Below are 5,080 nucleotides of genomic sequence, written 5' to 3' on the forward strand. Positions count from 1 at the left end.
AAAGCCTGGCCTCCGGTGTCAGGCTGAAGGGTTTGCATTTCCTCCAGCAGGCAGTGGGCAGCCTCTGAAGATTTTTGAGCTGGGAAAAAATGTGAAGTTGACTGGAGGAAGAAGAGGCTGAGGGGGAGGGGGATGCAGTTAGAGAGGTTTTGCAATAATTCTGATGAGAGGTAATGGAGGACCTGCCCTAGAAAGATGGAAGGAGGGGACTGATGCAGCAAATTTATGAGGATATAATAGACGGGAGGGAACAGTGTGCGGGTCGTCAGGGAGATCTGGGGAAGGGTCTAAGCAGCAAGGACAGGGGCAAATACAGGGGGAAAGTGAAGCGGTTGGGCCACATACGACATATAGTCCAATTTAATAAAGACACGTGGAAGACCCCCTGTGTACAGGGTTGCATTCAGCTCTCAAGGTGAAGGATTTGATAGTGACCATGATACGTGAAGGGGAGAAGGGACAGAGGGAAGCAGAAATAGAAGCTGGAGGCGGCCCAGGGAGGAGAAACTAAGCAGGAGGAAGGGAGGTGTGCATATGGACATCTCCACTGGCTCCAGGCTGGTGTGTGGAGTCCTCCTTGGCACTGTCCCAGCAGCCCTGGCCGGGCAGAGAAGGGTCAGCACGCAGGAGTGCGGCCCTGCAGGCTGGGCCGGGGCTGGGGGGCAGGCTGTCCAGGAGGGAGGCACAGCCGGTGCAGGGCATCCTGGATGGGGGGCCTCCTGAGACCTCAGGATCCTGACCCCAGCTCTAGAGTAGGGAACTCAGCAGGGATTCCCCGACGAGCACCGCCCAGCTGTGATACCTGACACAGGTAGGACCCCTCGATTGCAGTCCCAGCTCTGCCAGCTGGCTGAGTGACCTTGGGAACCTCATTGCCCCTCGCTCAAAGGCCAGCACTAAGTTCCCTTAATTGTAAAACAGGAGAGTTTCATACAAAGGAGAGGGTGCCCCCACCTCAGAGAGGGGAGCCTCTGTCTTTCTCCTGGCTGCTCTGCCCAAAACCTAGAGGCCACCTCGGGGACCTCCACTTCCTCACCCTGCATTTCTAATCTATCTCAAGTTCAAAGTTCTAAATGTATTTTGAACCCGCCCACTTGCTCCTCCCACCCCAGTACCCCTGCCCTATAGGAGACCCCCACCCTCACCCCTGCAGGGCAACCCTGTACCACATCTGCCTCCTACCTGGTCATTCCACATCCACTAGCCCCTCAGCAGGCACAGTACTTTTTAAAAATGCAAATCTGTTCATGTCCCTCCCCTGCTTAAAGAAGAAATCCTTAAATGGTTTCTTAGCACTCTTAAAATTAAATCCACGCATGATCACCTGCCCCTGCCTAGCTCCCTGGGCTCCTCCTGCATCAATCTTTCCTGACCTGCTGATGCTCCAGCCACACTGGCCTTCTTCCAGCTCTTGAACATGCCAGGCTTGCCTCGGGGCCTTTGCCCTTGCTGTCCCCTCTGCCAGGGACACCATCCCTCCCGCTGCACCTGGATAAATCACACTCAGCCTGCGCCTCCGCACTTCATTATCACTTCCTCCGAGAGACCTTCCCGGAGCCCCTGAAAGAAATCCACTCTGTTAGTCTGTTGCTTAGAGCGCTGTACGTCTTCCCAGTATTTAATCTCTTTTTGCAAATATATATTTATTAGTATGGGTTTTTTTGTTTGCTTGTTCAATGTCTGACTGTCTCACTAAACTGTAAATCCATGAGGACAGAAATCCTGTCTGTCTAGTTAGCTGCTGTAAACCCAGCAGCCATAGTTAGTATTGGTGGAAGGAAGGAAGGAAGGAAGGAAGGAAGGAAGGAAGGAAGGAAGGAAGGAAGGAAGGAAGGAAGGAAGGAAGGGGGGAGGGAGGGAGGGAGGGAGGGAGGGAGGGAGGGAGGGAGGGAGGGAGGGAGGGAGGGAGGGAGAAGGAAGGGAGGGAAGAAGGGAGGGAGGAAGGGAGGGAGGGATAGGAAGGGAGGCGGGGGCATGTTTTCACTGTATCACTGCAACTACCCAAGTGACCTTCCTTTCCAGAGAGCTCCAGGAGATGGTCCCTTCAAACGTGCATCCAATCCATTCCTGTGTAAAGAGCTCTTGCAAATGCTGGGCATTTACATTATGACTTCGTCATTTGCCAAACCACCTTTCCTCTCTTCATTTTACTTTATATTTCTTGATTTATTGTTACCCCTTGTGATTTTCTCCACCGAGCATTTATATTTTTCTTGTTCATGTTAAAATAGAAATATTTCTTATTCAGGTTTTACTCATTAATTTATAGGCCATTTATTATCAGCCCAGTAATAATATTTTCGGGACCTATTGTAAGTTCTTATTGTCCTCATAGTTTCTTTAACCATAAAATGAAACTCAGTAGAGTAACAGTTGTTTAATTTAACATCTGAATTTTATTCTTGTCCAGGGAATAATTTAGATAAAAATAACCATTGTATACCCTGAATGGTGCATAAATTGAGATACTGCAGTTTATCAAATTTTATTCTATTAATAACCTTAGAGTTTCCTGATTTGTTTCTTCCTGCTGCTAATAGAAATCCAGCCTCCCACTCCCACTCCCACTCCCACTCCCACTCCCACTCCCACTCCCACTCCCACTCCACCCACTTGAGCTCGCTGTGCCTGGGAACTTGGGCTCTTAGGAGGGGCCTCAGCACCCGAAAGCTGCCCTGATTCACGGGGGCTCTCCAGGACCTGACCTCAGGGAGAAAGAACCTTTCCCAAAGGTCAGCCACATCCATGTGCAGGGAGGACTCTCCTCCCATTTAAAGGGACACAGGCCTAGAAGCATCACCCTCTGAGCTTACGGGGAGCAAGAAGCAACATGAATGGCATGGTGGGGGGCATGCTCCATCCTGCGAGGATGAGGGAGTTGTGCTTCCAGACTTGCCTGGAGACAGGCTGGGGCTCAGAACTGTGGACACGGGCACATCCAAGTGGCCGGGAGCTGGTTCTCAGCAAATGTGAGCAGAGGAGCTGATGTGGAGGGAATCTGGGCAGGGAAGTAGAGGCTTTGGGCTGGTTTTCAGCGCTGTCAGGAACGCAGCCTGGGTCTAGAGGAAGGAGGGCCCGCGCTGCACTCACCTTCAGCCCCTGCCCCCCACTCCGAGACCTCGTCCCAGGCTGCCCCGAAGTCCTCTGGGGACCTGCACAGCTTCCTGGGCTGTGGTTCCTGACACTGAAGTGGGCAGCTGCTGGACAAAGTGTGTCAGACCCTGGAAAGTTACCCCTGATCCTCTCTACCCACAGTCAAGAGGTAAACCTGCCTTTGGGTCTTTTCGACCAGTAGAGAGTCTAGCTCCTGACCGTGCAAAGTCGCATCCAGGCTCGTGGCCCAAAGCACAGGCCCTGCGAAGCCCTGAATAAAGCCAGCCACTGTCCTCCCCGCTCTGCTCCCCTCCCCCTCCGCCCTCGGAGATCCCTTCTCCAGGCTTCTGGCTTCTTCCTTCTGTCCCCATCTGTCTGTCTCTCTGCCCATCTTCCCATCAAACCCACCTCCTGTGCAAATTTGGTTTTCTTCTTCCTGGGGCAATTAATAAAGCCAAGAAAGAAAAAGATGGCGAGAAAAGTGAAGGGGAAGGTGTTTGTCACCTGTCTCCATTCAAAGCCTACTGGGTTTGGAGACCAGGGATGCTGGGTCAGGCCAGGCATTTGCTGAGAGAGGCAGAGTGACTGTGGCCTGAGGGAAAGAAAGAAATCCCAAACTTCACAGACGGGGCTGAGGAAAGTCTCTTTGGCACCGTGAGGAAGCCTGACCACTGAGCTGGGGAGCAGAAGGCAAGGAGCCAGTACTGGACCCTCACTGTCATCCAGGACAGAGTGGCTGGGACCGGACTCACCCTTCGGGCTTGAACAACAAACCTATGGAGCCACTGTTTTCAGTCGTGGGGAGCAAGCAGCTGGGGACTGCAGTTACTGAGAAGGAAATGCATGAGGCGAGGCCACACTTGTGTCAGCTGCCCAGGTGGCACTTGCCAGGTGGTAGAGATCAGAGGTCAGGGCTGCTGAAGTGGCTAGAATTTGAGGGGCGGGATAGCTGTGATGGGCTGACTTGCCTCCTCTCCCTCCCCCAATTCACAGGCTGAAGCTCTAACCCTAGCACCTCAGAATGAGACTGGATTTGGAGGCAGATCTTTAAAGGGGTGACTAAGTTAAAATGAGGCTGGCCACTGAGCTGGGGAGCAGAAGGCAAAGAATTAGGGTGGGCCCTAATTCAATCTGACTGGTGTCCTTATAAGAAGAGGAAATTTGGGCCACGCTTCCTGTGCCACACTCAGCTCTGGTGACCCTGCCGGCCGCCTGCACCCACAGGGCCACCACTCAGCAGCTGGTAGGAGGGTGGCACTTAGTGGGGAGCAAAGGCTTCCACAAGTACTTGAAGGAACTAGGAGTGGGAGTGGCTCTGCAGAAAATGGGTGCCATGGCCAAACCAGGCTGTCATCACTTCGGATGGCAAAAACCTTACCATGAAAACTGAGAGCACGTTGAAAACAACGCAGTTCTCATGTTACCTGGGAGAGAAGCCTGAAGAAACTACAGCTGACGGCAGAACAACTCAGACCGGCTGCAGCTTTATAAATGGCGCACTGTTGCTGTCTCAATACGCCAAGGTTGCGGGTTCGATCCCGGTCAGGGCAACTACAAGAATTAACCGATGATGCCTAAGTAAGTGGAACGACAAAGCGATTTCTCTCTCTTTCTCTCACTCTCTCAAATCAATAACTAAAAAACAACAGTCATTGATTCAACCTCAGGAATGGGATGGGAAAGAAAGAACAACGAGAAGATTGGAAGGTGGGAAATTAGTGGTGGAAGGTGTCATGAACAATGTCACCTGTACCCGGATCTGTGAAAAAGTAGAGTAAAAATCCCATCATCTCTCTGGCCAGGAATTAGCTGTGAGGACAAACAAGCTCAGTTCAATGAGCAAACCTCTCCATGCTTTCCCCCCCATGACTGTGGTTAACTGTTCATCACAAACATTTTACATGCAACTATTTCAGAGTGTTGGTTTATTAGGATCATCCTTTTGGATAGTAAATAAATGTGTTTATGAAAAAAAAAAAGAGGAAAT

The 5,080-nt window shown here is 51.5% G+C and overlaps 1 pseudogene; it reads left to right on the plus strand.

Moving 5' to 3' along the window:
* Positions 1-2,869: 2,869 nt before the first annotated feature.
* Positions 2,870-4,871, plus strand: LOC107537313 (fatty acid-binding protein 5 pseudogene; annotated as a pseudogene).
* The last annotated feature ends 209 nt before the right edge of the window (positions 4,872-5,080 follow it).

Source organism: Miniopterus natalensis, chromosome 10 (assembly GCF_054644295.1).
Source record: "Miniopterus natalensis isolate mMinNat1 chromosome 10, mMinNat1.hap1, whole genome shotgun sequence".
In the NCBI taxonomy this organism is placed as follows: domain Eukaryota; kingdom Metazoa; phylum Chordata; class Mammalia; order Chiroptera; family Miniopteridae; genus Miniopterus; species Miniopterus natalensis.